The 17,916-nt window shown below is 36.8% G+C and overlaps 2 long non-coding RNA genes across 5 annotated transcripts in view; one reads left to right on the top strand and one right to left on the bottom strand.

The window, feature by feature from the left end:
- Positions 1–17,916, top strand: part of LOC110484987 (uncharacterized) — an 83,711-nt gene that overhangs the window by 2,099 nt on the left and 63,696 nt on the right. The window lies entirely within an intron of this gene.
- LOC146767566 (uncharacterized) overlaps positions 3,883–17,916 on the bottom strand; it is a 28,275-nt gene continuing 14,241 nt past the window's right edge. The window contains exon 3 of the long non-coding RNA XR_014955089.1: positions 3,883–17,240. This is a non-coding gene — a long non-coding RNA (uncharacterized LOC146767566). The remainder of the gene's footprint in view (positions 17,241–17,916) is intronic.

A 17,916-nucleotide genomic window follows, 5' to 3' on the forward strand; every position in this document is an offset into this window, starting at 1 on the left:
GTTGTTTTGTAACTTGGAGTAAGACTGAGAAGAGCGAGGGAATAAAACCAGTAAAATGACAGCCCAAACTGTGGAAAATGACAAATATAAGGATACAGGAGCAAAAGCTGAAATGTGAAAAGCACTCTTTCAGCAGCCATCTAACCCTGGCTGTGTTGAAGACACAAGGCCCTCATCTCTCCCTGCCCAGATGTGAAAATGTGCTCTGTTCATTGTTAGTTAGGTATCTGTGGTCAATCAAAACTCTTCTCTGGATCTGCCTGAAAGACCCACATATTAGGAATTAACAACTGATACTAGATGCAGCATCAAGCCTCACAGAAAAGAAAACTAGATTTGACTGCTTGTCCTAAGAAAAAGTGACTTCGCTGATATCAAAATGGAGGAGGAAAAAAGAATCACTGAAAGTGATCTGAAGTCTCCATGATTTATTCTGATATGAAACACCTTATGTAATCCAAGCAGAATGGGTTTTTTTCCACAGATATTCATGGAATTCCTTCTCAAAACACACTTCCAGTAATAATACTGAAGCTATAATCTAATTTTCATCTATAAGTTGCATCAAAAAAATAAATGCACTCATTAAGGGAAGCAGTCACAGTGGCTCCTTGTTTCTGTGATAGCACATTGTCATTCTTCGATGGCCACAAAGGGTAGGAATGTATTTATAATGAGCTTGTGCTCGTCTTGTAGACTTTCCCAAGGAAAATGTGCTGGTTTTTAGGCTCTAATCACAATTACAATTACACAATTACAATCACAAAGAACAATGTTCTTTGAGATTTTCATGCACCGAAGTCATGCTTCAGATCTAAAATTTTAAAATAACCCCTCATACTCATTTTAAACAAATTGGACAGGCCAGTGAGGCATCCCAAATCAGAGGAAAGCTGAGTAGAGGGACAAGCTACTATGGCAATGTGAAAAATCAGAGGCAATATAATTACTAACAGAGAGAAGGGTTTTTCTGCTAGACTCGCATACTTACAACCTGTGCTGCCAGTGAACGGGAAAGTATTTGAGGAGAAAACTGTGGTATTGCTGAGCTATTTTTGTTTTGTTGGGTTACATGCAAGCATAGCTCAAATGTGTTAGCTCTAGGTGGTTTGAAAAAGTGTGCTTGAGCCCCCTCAGGTGCACAGTCAGCAGGGAAGTCTTCTTCCTTTCTGCATTATTATTTGTGGTTTGGTATTGAATGCTGCCATTCATTACTGAATTTCAATTAATGCTGAGTGATATGCAGCATCCAACACGTCACCTGGGTTTGTGAGACTCTCCCAAGTCCTGATGCAAGCACCCTGGAAGGTGTGGAATCATGCCTTTGGTTTGAATAGGACTTGAAATAGTCCACAGAAAGACAGCAGGTCTACAAATTGTTACTTTCAAAGTATAAATAAAATATTTTACTTAAAAGGCTCTATTTCTTTTGTGCTATATTTGCTGCAATATATAAATAGAATTCAATCATTATTTTGATATTTTAAAAATCTTAAAAACAAAAAAAAAGACCTTACAATCTTATTATCCCTTGCTAAGCATCTCAAAACTCTGCACAGGCTGATAAACAATGTTTCAGAATTCTTTTGTGAGATTGGAATGACTTCCTCTGTGAGCACAAATTGAATAGCAGGATAGGTATGTGACATTTCATAATCACTTCTTAGAGTTTAGAGGTAATAGCAACACAGGAGAGGTTAAGCCAAGGCCTCAAGTCATTATCCAGAGTGCAAAACACTAGATTGAATGTTTCCCTTAAAATTGTGCTTAAAAGAATAATTTATATGACAAAGTTACACCTTTCCTCAGACAAAATAAATTACTCAAAAGCAATATCCCTGATTTGTAGCCACTAGGGAGGTCACAGTAAGCATTTTCTGTCATGGACATAATCAAGTAATGCAAAACAGAACTTAATACATTATTCTGATCTGGGGTACATTCTGCAGTATAATATTTTCAGAAAAAAATTTGGCAGATTGAGGTAATCAGCATTTACTTTGTACTGCTTGAGAATAATCCCCACCCTTATATCTAGGCCAGCAGCAGTCTGAGCTGTAAGGATATAAACAATAATCACTGGAGTTAAATGAAATTATGCATATATGTGAAAATTGAAGTGATATATCATTATTTTTTGTATGTGATAACTGGATTTTTTAGTATAAATTATGTTTTTTATAAACATCCTTACCTCTAAAAAGGATAAGATATTTTTGATAGATGTTTCATCCTTTTAAAATTTCTATTTCAATTAATTAAATAGTTAAATATAAGTTCAAGTGTTTGAGATATATATCCAAGATATATTTTTTATGTAAACATGTATGTTATCTTACTTCTGTAAATAATGATCAAAATAAAATGTTGAAGAGGGGAATAAGTTTTTTAACCCTAGACTGACTCATCATACAGGTACATGAGAAAAAAGAAGGAAGAAGCTGGCTTTTTTCAGGAGCCCCCTAAAAAAATGATGGAAGTCAGATTTCTGTAAGAAGCCTCAGGTGTCCAGAACTGCTCTTCCTTATGCAAAATTGCAGCACAAATTTCTCAAAGTTGAAATCATTTTGAGATGCACCATCCAATACTAGATGCTACTATAACAAGGAAACACAAAAAATCTTACAACTTTATGCAGTACCCACCATTGTAAGGGTCTGAGCAAGTCAGAGTTTTCAGTTTGACTGTGTCACTTATAGATTGGGAAGGGTTTCTGTGCTTGTTGAAAAGCTCTAGCTATCAGTCTTCCTGACTGAAGAGCAAAAGCAAAGGGCCAGTGCCAGCTTTATTTCAGCTCTGTGTAATCAGCTTTAAGTTGCTTTCCAATGTGCACTGAGAAATTCAGCAGAACAGGAAATTGAAATGAGCTTTCCCACCTTAAATATTGATGAATGTTTCTTTCCCAGGATTATACTTTTCCCAGATTTGAACTTTAAATACCACATGAGGATTTTTAATTTTCTCTAAACGCAAAGATACCTACAGAAAGAGTGAGCAGAGAGTCTTTGCTATCAGGAGTAGTGAAACTTTCCTCATCCTTTTAGAGTAGACTTTGGTGGGAGAAATGTAAGACAAGCGACAGAGGGCAATGTAACACATTTACCAGCTGGCTAATCACTCTTGGTCTGAGTTGAGAGGAAGAGGAGATCTGCTTTTATAGAAGCAACACTTTTCTTCATCTGCAAATACCTGTTTTATGTTTTATAGCTCACGGCAAAATGAGATCTTTGCTTGAGTAGATGAGACAGAATGCTGAAAATGAAAATACATGTAAAATTATTCTATAAATATAATTACCTTTGTGTTATTTGTATAAATACAGTTTATCTTTCAAGTGTTTCTTGGACTCTGAAGATTTTTTTAAGGTAAAGCAACACAGATCTATGATGTTTCATGTCTCAAGTATCCAGTTTGGGGCAAGTAGAACTTGTTTATTAGAAAGATAGAAATATACTTAATTTCTAAAAATCAATGTTGCAACATAGAACTACTTTGAGTTCCCCTGTGTTTGTATATATTTTAAAGCTCAAAACCAAATCCCTTTGTATTGCTACAATGTGATTGATATTCAGGGCAAATTTTACAAATGTAGGGTCAGTTGTAATCAACCCTTTTTCCAGGAAGAGACAGAAAGGAAAGACACTAGACTTCTGCCACTTTGTGTGGCCTAAAAAATTGCCATGTGCTGACTTTGCAGCCTGGTGATATGAGGAATCACTTGCCAGTGGTTATCTTTGTTTCTGCAAAAGCTTGTCACTAGCTGATACTGGCCATCCTAAATAATATTTTATGCACACGAATTTATCAATGATCACAGGATCTGCCTAAGCCTCAGAGCCTCAGACAACTTGTTAGAGGATGTGCTTCTGCACATCTCAGCCTAGCACCATAATGCAGGCTGTAGGCAGATGACACAATTGAGCGGTGATATTTCTGTGTTTAAAATATCTATTCAATTACTTAAATTTTGCTTCTGGGGATCCAGTAACATGAAAGATCAGTTAAAATAAGCAGAAAGCTAGATTATAGTATGACAAACAAAGGGATTAAGGAGGGATGAACTTTTCAGACAAACTAGTTCAAAAAGAACTATCTTTTGTAAATAAGCACAAGTCACTCTTGAACAAGAAGTGCAATGCAGACCTTCAGATTGCCTGAAAATTGCTGAAATTGGCAGTTCTGGCAGTGCCAGGTTTTGAGCAGAAAATAATCATGGGTCATTTATTCTTACCAAGAGTGCATTTAAAATTTAAATTTAAAATAATGGATGCTTTTCTAAATTTCTTATAAAAACATTTAATCATTTGGCCTTATTTAATTTCTCTCAAAAAAATGGCCAGAATTCAGTTAGCAGTCTGTTCAATAAGTGCTCCGAGTCAGGAAAGCTTTTGTTGCTGATCCAAGACTACATTATCTTGGGTGGCAAAAAGTTTGCATTTTAAAAATAATTCTGCCTCCCAGGACTTCAAAGAGTTTCTTCCTGTCTTTGACTAATGTTAGCTAAAACACACACAAAGGTGTTCTTCTATCAGTAACAACAAATAACCCAAAGACAGTTCTAACATGAAATGTCTTGCCTAGCTTCAGCAAGAACAACAACAACAGAAAAAAACACATTACTCCATGCTTGAGTTAACACAAATGTAGCTTTTTCATTGATGGAGTCTAGGAGGAGAAGTGTTGTGCTATGTCCCATGGTTTTTTAGAAAAAAACCATAAGCCATATAATTGCTTAAGGGTGTAGCTGTAGTTTATAACAGTCTGCTCACATTTTGCAGAAGCATGGAGCTATATATTTCTGGGTTAATTAACTGTCATAACAGTATTTTTATGCATTTAAAAGAAGAATTTAGCTTTTCAGCACACTGCAGATGACATATTATGCAGGATGACAATTAAATCATAGTATAGACAACTGCATAAACAAACTGCTGGATTTCAGTGCCTGTTCCAACTATTGCTGTTTCCTAAACTGCCCCTTGCTGCATCAACAGATAGAGAGATCAGAAAGCTTCCAAGCTGGACAGATAAGAAGCACCCCAGGACTGAGGAGGTGGTTAGATGGGTGCTCAGCCTGCCCTGCTGGAGGCCATTGAATTACCCCATGATTTCTCCTAGCATGCATCCAAGCTGGCAGTATGAACCCTTCACTCTTGCTTAAGCACAAGGGATCTTTGTGTGGATGAAGGTTCTCTGTCTCATCTCTCCTCACTTCCAAGCATGCAGATGCCAAGTACAGCCCAGAGCCCGAGAAAAAGCTTCAGGCTTCGGCCGCTGTCAGTAGGGCTGCATTCCATTGCTTTGAGAATGCCCCAGGCTAAAATAAATAAATAACCAGATAAATGGATGACAGCTCATCTAAACAGTCCTGATTTACCTTCCTCTCCTTTCAAGCAATGAATCACCAGTGAAAGGGTGATGACTCACGAGGGGAATCCAAAATATGCTCTCTCTTTCATATGTGAGTCTGCAGTAGCCATCCATGCTCCAAAGGAGGAGAAAGAAAACTGGGCTGCATTTTAATATTCATTTTCACAAAGCTGAGTCAAAACTGCTGGAAAGTGCCAAGGGATTTTCAAGGAAAAACAGCTGCCCTCATATCTCTGGGATGTAGCTAGAATGTATAAATAGTTGCACATGGCAGATAGTTTATGTCAACACAGTATTGTATTTGTGAGAGTCTGGGTAGCAACTGCTGTACACAAGAGAGCATCTGCAATAAAAATAATATGCTACTGTCTACAAAGCAAGAACTGTGTTACCCAAAAGCTTTGCATGGTGCTATTCAAGTCCACCACACAAAAAGAGGTGCCCATGGTAAGAGTTCATAAAACACCACTAAGATTATTTGAGAAGAGAGCTTGTTGTGTCATTTTTAATTGATTGATTCTGTGGTACATGGCTTTGTGCTCTCAGCTCATTCTGATGGTCTCTGTTGTCACTCTAAGAACCTGGCCAGTCCCTGGCGTGGGTGGACAAGTTGCATGCTACATTTTGGGACTGTGGCAACAGGCCCCTCTTCCCTCTTTGGGTTTCCCTCTTCTTTCTGCACTAATTCTTCACTGTGGCACCTGGCTTTAGAGGCTTGATTTGGTGTATTGCAAGTCCCTTTTTCCTGGGAAGCCCTAAGGGATGCTGTGGGTGCACAGGGACAGCTCCTTCCCCACCCTACCTGGGGCGCGCAGGGCCACATTTGATGGAGAATGCTTTTAGCTAAGCCCAAATTGCCTCTGTATTGAAAAGCAGGCATGAGCATGACCATATGTCACAAACATGCATGTTAGCTGGGACAAGATGCTCCCCAGTGCTGACTCTCCCTCAGTGCCTCAATCTGTTGTCACAAACACCAGAGGCAGAGGGACAGTGATCTGGGATGCAAGAAATTAAAAAATTACTCATTTCCTCAATCTAATTTATTTAGTCACACAACTTAAACTTCCAACTTTACAGACTTCACAGAATTCCCACTCTTCTCTTTTGCTTCCCATTTAACACAGGCAACTGTTCACCAGAAACCTCATATAGTCATATCCTTGACTGTAACTTTTTTATTATGTATTTAATTATGTATTTCCCAACAGGATTATTTCCAGTAAAAAAAAAAAAAATGTATGTGGATCTTACAATTCCCAATCAGTTTCTCTTCAAGGAAAAAAAAAAAATGTAGCTGAATGGAATCCTATTATTTTTTGAAATTTTAAAAGACTAGCAGGGGCTCCTGTTTGTATAAGGATGTTTCTATTGCTCCGAACCTAAATCTTATATTAAAATCTGTAGCTAAAAGAAAAAAAAAGATCAGTCTACCAAAAAACACCAACAGCTTACATTTAAGAAACTGAAGAAAATATGCATGATAGTCTTTGTGCACTGTTTATATTAGAGATGTGCGTGCAGCCCAATTTGGCAGACTTGTAGCTTTCATATACTTTCATTGGAGTAGTTTGGATTGCAGAGAAGGTCTTTCTTCTCTGGTTTTTACTCATAAAGGACTGGATTGAGTCCCTCATGGGTACATTCAGGAAACGGGAAATACTATTTTTTTTCTTTCTGCCCAGCAGCAGGTCTATCTTTAATTCAGTATAAACTGTGTTTCCTCTAATAAATTCTTATCATGCATTAAAAAAAAATTAAAAATCAAATGGATCAAGCTATTCAAAGAGACTATAAAGATTTTTTTTAATTTAAATATAATTTATATATCCAATTGTCTTTCTTTATCAGGGCATTTTTCTTCTCAGCTTCCTGCACATTTTACCAGCCTGTTCCATTTTAAAAAAATATCACAGGCTTCAAGTTGGCCCTGTATTACATCATCAAAATTCTGGGAAAGCTACTATTTCAAAGCTAATTGTTATTAATATTTTAATTTGGTGACCATTATTTTAAATGTAAAAAGAGTCTTTGGTGTTCCATCCCTTAAACTGAAAAAAATATTTTATCAATGAAGAATTTTTTACTTCTGTAATACACAAGATGCTTTGATAACAAGTCTCAAAAATTATAAAAAGTACTTGCAAAGCCATCTAAGTATTTTCAAATGACACAGTAGGGTTTTATTTGGCTAAAAATGAAAGAGTAAATTTAAGTTGATTCTGAATACTATTCAGACATTATTTAAACAAAGACTGCTTGTTTGCAGTTTTCATTATTTTATGTATTTTGTGCTTCAACTCTGTCAAAATGCACTTGGTAAAACATTAATCATATGCAACCAGTTGAATATTGTTGCTGTGTTTCCTCAAGTTTTTATGTATCTCTGCATTCCAGTCACCTGGCAAACCCAAGTTGTAGTGTTAAAATCCCAACCAATTCTCATGATTTCCACAGGACCCATAATTCTTTCCAAGGGTTTTCACTTCAGAGACTGCTTTGAAGGTGAGTCCTTTGGATGTGTTTCACAGAAGAATGACAGGAGCTAGCACATTATTCCACCCAAATATCTGTGTTTGAGTGAAACCATCTGAATACTGAATTTTTTAGGGAAAGAAATGTGAAGATACTTCAAAGCATCTCAGATTTTGTTAACAGTGTGGAGTTTGCCAATAGGAGCAACAAAAGTTGATTGATAATGTTTGCACCTTTCAGATGTCAGGATGAATACTCAATAGTAGGTAACTCCATGGCTTTAGTGCTATTAACCCAGATTTGTCTGCAGGTTACTCTATACTGGATGTATCAGGATGAGTCCCCTAAAAACTCAATTTTCATACAGTATTTATGAAACATATTTAAGATCTGAAGTTTTGCATATGGTCTACAATCTCTTTTCTGTACCTGTGATCTGATGGACTGAGGTGGTAGAGGAAAATTAATACATTATCAACTAAAAAAAATGGAATTTTCTACATGTATTGGTTTTGGAATAATCCTGAAGTATTATAAAATCATGGAAGTACTATTAACATAATATATTTATACAAGGACAATGTATATTTAATCACTACTTAATGGTAATATAATAATAGGTTTCACCATAGAGAACGACAATATGGTTTTCATCTTCCTGAATTAATAATTTTGCAGAATACTGAAGACCATTTTTACATTTCATTCACATGCAGAAAGAAGAAATCATTTTCTGAGCAACTAAGGAAACCTCTAAAATAAATCAAAGCTGTGGGCAGTGAGCACAGAGAACTAATTAACTCAAGGCGAGTAACCCAGGAAAATTAATGCTGGACAGAGGGGGACTTCAAAGACTTTAAGGGTAACAGTTTAAAATGCAGTCTTTATGGTCTTGAATAGTTAAGGCCTTGTGACTGACTATATTCTTCTCAGAAGGCGTGAAACATCAAAGGAGAGGGGAACAGAAATAAATCTGTGCACAAAAAGAACTGAGAAAGGAAGAGCTTTCATTGTGTTCACAGAAGGGAAAGATTCCTCAAGATTCTCAGAGTCTACTCAGGAGACAGTGACCACTACTACTGCACTATGAACAGGGGCATGGTGCAGGGAGATAGTCAAAGGATCATGTGTAGGGGTGCAGATATGCTGGGTACCCCTTAGGTGGTGTGTCTGGTGGATGCTGCAGCTGTGTCAGGATCTTCAGCACAGTGTGTCCCATGTCTGCAAGTAGCTTCTTTTATACTGTTGCTAAATTCAGTGTTCATTAGTCAGAATCAGAGAAGAGAGGTGCTTCTGAATCACTGATGTAAAGTGGCACTGTAAAGGAGTTGTGATCCTATGACACACCAGGAAGGTTTTTGCAGGAGAAATAAAGTTTTAGTACCTCAGTATATGATGCTTTTGTGGTCCTGACAGGAATAATAACAATCAGCTTTTAAATGGGTGTTTCAGAAGAAGGAATTGAAACTTGGAATATCAGTCCAAAAAGGCCATGGAAATAACAGGATTACTTGTACTACAGAGGAAAGCCGAGAGCTTTTTCCTTATGCCTACTACAGTGAAGGCTGAAGAAAGAGGGGCAAAAAGAGGGTAGGAAGCTCTGATGAGGTTTCTTTAGGAAACATCAAAGCAAAAAAGAGATCTTGCTGCTGAAGGACAAAAGAGGTGAGTAACCACAATAGATAACCACAAAAAGTAACCACAAAAGTGAGTAACCACAATAGTAACCACAAAAGAGGTGAGTAACTCAAATAGATGTGCCCGTGAAAATAGAGGGTTTCTAGCAAAGTGGAACAGCTGCAATAGGAGATTGTGAGAGTGTAAAACAACTGTTGGTAAGAAAAAGGGAGCAAACCAGATGTTTGAGCATCATTTTTCTGGATTCTTCTTGGTTTGGGATATATTTCTCATTCTTTGATTAAACTTTGAAAATACTGGAAAATCCCTTTTGTAATCTTCAGCTATATTTTCTACTGAAGACAGTGTTGACTGGGAAAACTATATGCAGGAGCAGAGTTATTTTACTTCTAAACATCTTGAGTGTTTCAACACTATTACTTCATAGTAGAAAAAAAATCAATTATAGCAATAATTTTATCATTAAAACGGTACAAAACTTATAGGCATATTTTATCACAAGCACCTACAGACACAGTTGTTGAGTGTTCATTTGGCAACACTAGTAGCATCTGTTGCACAGATATTTAAATACCATCACTGTCCAGTTTTTGGATGGAGCTGCCTTGCAGAAAAGTGCATTTTTGAACTAATAATGTGTATACTGATTCCTTACACATGAAACCTGCCCTTTTCCAAGCAACCACGCTACATCAGCTCATTATGGTTATGAAAAAGATATGCTATTAAAATATGTTGCCATGACTGCTCTGGAACCTTTAAACACAAAATTACTTTTTTTTTTTTTTTTGAGACTTATTGGCTGGTTGAGACAAATTTCTTCCAAAAAGACATAGAGAACAAGTTACAATTCTTTCTCTTGTTGTTTTGTTAATATTAGGATTTTCCCCTTAAGGCTCAATATGGATTCAGTGACATCACAGTTGTATATTTTATAACAACATATACTCTGAATACCTCAGAAGAGTAAGATACATGTTGACAGAAGTCAGAAATAAGTGAGGTGTCTCGAAGTATCTTAAATATGTACACATGGATGAAGATTAAGTTTAGAGGTTTTCTGCTGAACAGAAAAGTATTTTTACAAAACTGTCAATTTATTAAAAATATTTTAATAATATACATCTCATTATAATTTTACTGCATAGTAAAAATTACTGGCCCTACAGCATCACCATAATTTATTTGATATGCTACTACCTCAAATTTATTCTTTCTCTATTAGAGAGAATGAGCCATAACATATATGTGTGTATATATATCTACACACTAAAAAAGTGTGATTGATTAGGCCTGTTTTTGATTAAGCAGATATGCATTCCTCATTTCCATCCCAAAAGGATGGGAGGTAAAAAGTGAATGAAAAATGTTAGCAAAGTCATTTAAGAATTAATTTTATTAGAATCCATATCTTTCTTACTGTACCCAGAACTCTCAAGAGCAAATGGCAAATGTACTTCAGCCACTGGCAAGCAAAGATTAGATAATAAATCTCAGAGAAATGAGAAAGGTTAATAGAAGACCATGATAAGGAAAGAAAATTATCTCATGAACTCAATTAGGAACTTTGATATCTAAGTCTAAAAGTAGAAACTAGAGATTCAGAGGTACCTGGACATGTATGTCATTGAAACAAGAAAATATAGAACAAAAATGCTCTTTGGTAGAGAGAGGTCAGTTTTGTACAGGTGGAAGAGGGACAGAAGTATTTAGTCCACTGAAAAAGCTTCTTTACTAGCTGGATTGGATACTGTTGTGTTTCTATATTAAAGCAGGACTGAACAGTTGTGTGTTTCCTACAGTGTAATCATCTGTCAAAACCAGTCTTAATGGTCAGGAATACCCCCTCTTTTCATTGTTTCACAAGGGGGTGCATATCCTACAGCCTTGTTTTTAACCTTGATTAGTTAAAGAAGATAAATATGTAAGCATAAATAAAAAGAACAGTTTTATCTTACTTTGGTCTGTTATTACTATCAGATACAGTTAATAGAGTAGCTTAAAACTTCTATTAACTCACTTCCAGGTCCTTATCCAGAATTACAGACCAGAAATACAGAAAAGCTTTTGTATGATTTTGTAAAAATCATAAAAGACAATTCCCCTATTCCCCCTTATTTTAAAGAGGGATAAATGTAGTAGGACATGCATAAAACTTGTATTGGAATATATGTGTTTCTGCAGCAAAAAAAACAAGTATCCGGGGAAAAAAAAAAAAGTCTCCCAGAGCTCAAGGAATCAAGGAATAGCTGTTCACACACTTGGCCAGGAGAGGGACTGCTGATGTCTGAGCCATGCTATGATGCTATTCCCAGCAGAGGCTGCCTTAGTTATGCCAGAAAGGCATTTTTGATACTAAACTGCAGCATGAAAGCTGCCCACCTGGAGAATCAGTTAAGTGCCCAAGCTTTCAAAAAATGAACACACATCTCAAAATACTGCATCGTGCCCTAATGGATGAAGGGGTTTATTTAGATTTAAAATTACAAAGACCCTTATCCATGCTTAAATGAATTAATTATACAGCAACTACAATACAACTAAATCTTGGCAATATCCAGGCTGTTTGTGTGTAGGCTGAAGTTGCTAGTCAGCCAGTGTCCAGCATTCCTTTCCCCTCCTCACTTACCTGCCAGGCAAGCCTTTGGCACTCTGCACATTCTCTGTTTCCTTTCACAGGTGCAGCTTGGACCACTAGCTCTCCCAATACTATGAAGATATAGTTATCTGTGTTTTAACTTGTATACTTTTATGTTTCCAATAAAGGGCCCAGAGTTCCAAATAAAGCTTTGAAGCATGTATTTTTATCATCCCACTCTCCCTCCTTTTATATAACAACCTAATGCGCTTTGGTTTCAAACATTATCAATTTGCAGACCTCTAAAATCCTCCCCATGGAGATATATAGTGAATTAAAGCCTGCCAACATTTCATGGCTCCATTTCTCAGACCCTTAGAGAAGGAACCCATACACTTCACAAACTGAAACCTGTCCTAGTGTCCACAACTTATCCTGATTGCAAGCAACCAGTGAACGTGTCCTGTGACTCTAGTTGTACCATTTGATTTTACAGGCCTTCCTAAAGACAGAAGGATATAATTCCCATTTAAACAGTAGTAAATCGGTGAGAATTTACTTATATACATATATTGAAGACAATTTTGCATTTCCTCATCAGAGCTTTGACAGTGGTGGTTCACTTTAAAGAGATATAAGAAATTCTTCCTTTATTTAGCTAGAATGTCTTTATTTCTATCAGTCAGGTGCAAACATATCAAAAAACTCAAATCACTTTATGCAGGTACTTCACAGCCAGAGTAGTATTCTGGAGAGCAAATTTGCCTTCTGCATGTGCAGCTGTACCTCAGATAGGGCACCCAGGAGGAAAATGGACCTGTCAAAGCCTGGCCTGTCTCTCCTTTTTCCAGTCATTGGTGTATGCACAGTCCCTAGGTCCCAGGCACCCCGTGCTGAGACAGGCAATTGAGGCTGTATCCAAAGTAGGAGTTAAGCAGAATCCAGACTTCTTGTTAGAAACCTCAACACATGGGCATGCAGAGAGGGAGAGCTCAATGTTCAGAACAGCTGCCTGTTACTTATAAACATCTCCTGAGCTTATTACTTTAAAATTCAAGCTATTTTCTATTTCTAGAAAATACTGAGGTTCTTACATTCTAGGCAGATATTTATCAGGTATCTGCCAGATACATTCTGACCACTTCTCCCATAACAGCACCCCAGTCACTGTCCTACTTGTGTGACACTATGGAAACTCAACTATCAACATACAAGAGAACTAACTCCATCTTGGTTATGGCACCACAGGCTGCTATGTAGAAACAAAAGGAGTTGTCCAACAGGATGGAGATAATGAGGAGATTCAGGCATATTGCTATGAAGGCATGTTCCTTCAATGCTATTTCCAGAAGGGATATATTCTGGAAGAACAAAAAAAAAAAAAAGAACAAGCAAGCAAATAACTCCTCATCACACACATACATATACACAGGGTTTTTATTATTCTGCACTTCTCACTGAAATTTCTGAGGAATTTGCCCCAAAAAAAAAAATAGAGAAAAGTTACTCTTTTCCCCATATGCTTCAGATCTGTCTAATTTGGATGAAGAGTGGTGGGTGGGTATGTTGGTTTTTCAAGGACACTTACTCCAATTGTACAGAAAGGCTTTGCATCCATTCTGCTTTTGGCAGAGCAGAAAGCATGTAAATAGCTAGCAAAATAGAAACACCAAAATCTGTAAATCCTTACTTGAACTTAATGCCCAAGCTTCTGCCTATAGGTGACAGACTCCATTCCCCAATGGTGCAAATCCTTTTAATCAATGTATTACTTGAAATTATATATACTGTAAAATAAAGTAATTTGTGTTTAAATTTCTTGTACTGCAGAGAAATATACTTCTTATTGTCAAAGGAGTCTGAGATACAAGTCACACAAAACATTTTTTGAAGGAAAAGTTTGAAATCCAATGGCTTATGCAACATGAGACAGGAATGTGTTGCATGAAAATGCAAGCTATGCTGTGGAGAAGTTTTTGCAAGGCAATCACTGGTTTTAAAGCTAGTTCACATGAGTATTTAAAAGAGCTGTTAATGCAACTTCTCATTCACACGTAGGAGTTTCATAAAAATTCATTTTAGAATATAAAGCAAATGTCTCCCCAGCCACTTCAAAGAGATTGTAGCCCTTGTTGTTTCAATATATTAAGATGCTGAGCATATGACTTTATGTAAAGTTTTAATATGACTAATAAGGTTTAATTGGTGTGTTAAATAATCTGTCTTTAAAATAAGCGAGGGAAGAGACAAACTAAGGCATTGTTATGTTTTTCTTTCTCTCAATATATAGCTGCAGTTCTGCTATTACCCTCTAAGCTTCTTTATGGTGCATTTGTATGTTTAATACAATACAATACCATCCAAATAAAGGTGTAAACAGACAACAAGTGTAAAAAAAAAAAAACAAATTTAATCAAGCCAGGGATACAAATATGTTAGATATACTTGAAAACAATTGCATTAGCAAATTGTGTTCATCTAGGACCTTCTGCAATAAAGTAAGTAGACTGAAAAGCCATTTAATAAATTCAGCCATCATGGTCAACAGAAATATTTTTGCCAGTGAACTCTTGTGATTGTACTGCCCTGATATGCAATACTTGCTTCCATCCCAGAGACATGACTTTGCTTTTTTTGCAAAGATCACATGAGTTACACAGGATAAAGAATCTGAGTTAAATATAATCAAATTTTATCACTTTGCTATAAAATTACAGCCTGGATTATTTTTGCCTGGTTGTAGTCAAGCAATTTAAACAAGCATTTCCAATAACCTCATTTTAACATTTTAGATTGACACTTTACTAGAGTTGAATCAATTAAATGTTTGGGTACCAGAATGAAGACAGGAGGGAACTTTATTTGAATTGATTGACTTTTTTGGCTGCTCTCTGAAATTCATTCATAGCATGCTCATTATCCTTGTCCTACTCAAAAGACACTACTGCAACTGTAAAATGAGGTTGCAGCTTCAACATCAGAAAAGAGATGGGAACATAGGTATGTCAAATTATTTGCTTTAGCTATCTCTTTTTTTTCCTTGAAAATTATCTCAAAAAGGAAGAGAGTTCTAATCAAATATTTCAATTCAGTGGAACCCAGCACTCTGACATCCTATAGACACTAGCTTTCTAGCTGATAACACTTTGTTCAAATATATTTGAGACAGCTCTGACATAGGGATTACTATGCAGAAGGGTATGGGTGAAGCGCACCCAATAAGTTTTACAGGCAAAGTTTTTTTCTTTCTTTATGCAAAAATATACCTTTAAGAGGTTGGAAAAAGATCACTTTTTCCCTTCAAAATTTTATTTTCAGATTTTAAAATAATCTGAAGAGACACTTAAAATATTTTAAGACTTTATGCTTAGTTGCAATGAAACCTTCACCAAACTGGAACATGCTTTCATTGTTAAACATCCAACCATGGTGACCAGTCTGAGCTCGCTCTCATCAGGGATAAGTGCCTGGGGGTCTTAAAGAAAATTGATAGAAATCCCATCCTATGTCTCAGCTCAACTTACTCTCCGTTCTGAATTAACATCTTTTTTATGTGGACACTTAACAAGCATTTCAATCTTCTAGACTGATCTCAAGTTTCTTGTTTCCCATTCACTATTGCACAGGAATCAGTACAACTGGCATTGTAGCCTTTGTGCTGACATGTAGTGGTGGAAATCTCTGCAGTGTATATGTCTGGAAGATATTGCTCTCCAGAAATAATGTGCCTATGGTGCCAACAAGGAGGACACAAAGTTAATTTCCCATATCATCCACTGGAAAAAGACATTTTAAATGAACAGAGTACATCTGAAAATTGCTTGTCTCTCCAATTCGTGCTATTGAAATAGCACTTGGGGACTGATTTGTGATAATCTGGTGATTCACTGGAAAGAGCTGAAGGAACAATGCCCCCCTGTTGACAATGATAAGCAAGAATAAGATTTCTTTCATTACTGCCAATGTACCTGCCACAATTACTACTCAAGTACATTTTCCTATTGCTGTTTTTCCTTCTGTTGTAATTAAAACACCAGAACACTGTTTTCTGATGTGTTTCAATTAAACCAAAATCAGCTTCTCCATGAAATCCTATTCAAGAGGTTTACAAGGGGAGCAATATACTAACTTTAACACTCTAAGTTTTTAGCACTTCCACTATTTAGTGGGGCCTCTACTCAAAGAATTGCAATTCCAAATACTCATGAGAGTCCAGATGATTTTGGGTTTTTTTGAGGTCACATCCTCATTATTAATTTAACTGCAGTAGGACTGCTAGAATGCAAGGGTGCCAACATGTGACCTGAGTGTTTATCATGCAACAACTCAGATAAAATTCCATTTTCTTTCAATAGCTGATTTGATGGAAGGAAAATAAGTGTGGACACACTTCATGATCTGATCCAAAACTTCAGCCAGATTTGCTATTTCACTATATTCACTATTTGTGATAGTAAATGTAATTTGAATACCAGTATCAGGTTTATTAATTAGTAGCTGAGCAACATTTTCTTTCTCTGCATACATAAACTGGTCTTGGCTGCGACCTAAGTCTTCAGCCAACAACCCAGCCCCTTCATGGATCAACAACATAGACCTCATGCCTGCAAAGCCAAGACCTACTTATATCAATCACAAGTCACAGGGAATGAAGCCTTCATCCTAATCCTGCACACTGAAGTATTTGCCTTATTAAAGGGAGTATGCAAGGTGATTTTTTCTTAAAAGGACTGGGATTAAATTACTGCTACAGGATATGTAGAACATTTTCCCCTGGAGACTCTTCTCTTAATCACACAAGCTATGTCTTTATTGTTAAATAAAACCAGGCAGGCAAGCGTCCACATGTTTAAGGACACTCTGGCAAGTGGGATCGTTTGGTCCAAAACAGGGACAGGTAGTAAACTATAAATTCAATAATTCAGATAGTCAGGAGACCAATACTTAATCTCCATTTCTGGGCCTCTTGCTAACAAAACAGAGGCATGATACAAATGCTCAGTAACCCACTGCACAGAGCCATGTCTTAAGTCACAGTCCACAAGCACATGCCTTGCTGCAGTAGCCACCTCTTCTGTCAATGGCACAGGACTCCCTCTTGCCCCAGACTGTCCAGAGATGGATTGGCTTAAGACGTGGATCTAATGTTTGGTCCATACCACTTGGAAATGTGCCAGTCCTAGGAAAGAAGAGGAAGAAAATAGCAAAAGAGAGGTGACAACAGATGTCAGTAAGTATAAAGGCAGAGAAGCTAAGTCCATCTCATGTCCAGTTCTGCTGACCCAGCTGTTTCTTTATAATCTATAAATTTCTATCTACCTAAGTGCATATATTTTTATATGAAAGTTAGTTTCTTTAGCTGTAATATATTACAACTAAAGGAAACTAACCCCCAGCTGCAATCAAGTGGTCTCAACATCCTCCTTATACTATTTCCTTAGCAATGGCCTCACTTGCAAAGAACCAGTTTCAAACCCTGAATTACACAACAGTATTTCTGTAAGCTCAGGTCCCTGAATAAATTAACTATTGAACAGGACCCCATGATTGTGAGGCTGTACTGGAACCGAGAAAGGAAGTTGCTTAACTGGGAGGCAGAAGGAGGAACAGAACTGGCCTTCATGTCATCCATCAGCTGTTTTGACAGGCTTAGCTGTACTTGCAAGCATACTGTCAGCCAAGAAGATTTTTATTTAGCAGAGATTTTCTGGACCTAGTATCCATTATTCCATACATGCATTTTGACAAAGCAAGATTTATTCCTTAAGACCAGAAAATACAATTAATAAATAGATTTAGATACATGGATGTGACATCATATAGCACAGCACATGCCACAGTCAAGACAGTGACAA

Source organism: Lonchura striata, chromosome 4, assembly GCF_050655825.1.
Source record: "Lonchura striata isolate lonStrDom1 chromosome 4, ASM5065582v1, whole genome shotgun sequence".
NCBI classification, from domain to species: Eukaryota; Metazoa; Chordata; class Aves; order Passeriformes; family Estrildidae; genus Lonchura; species Lonchura striata.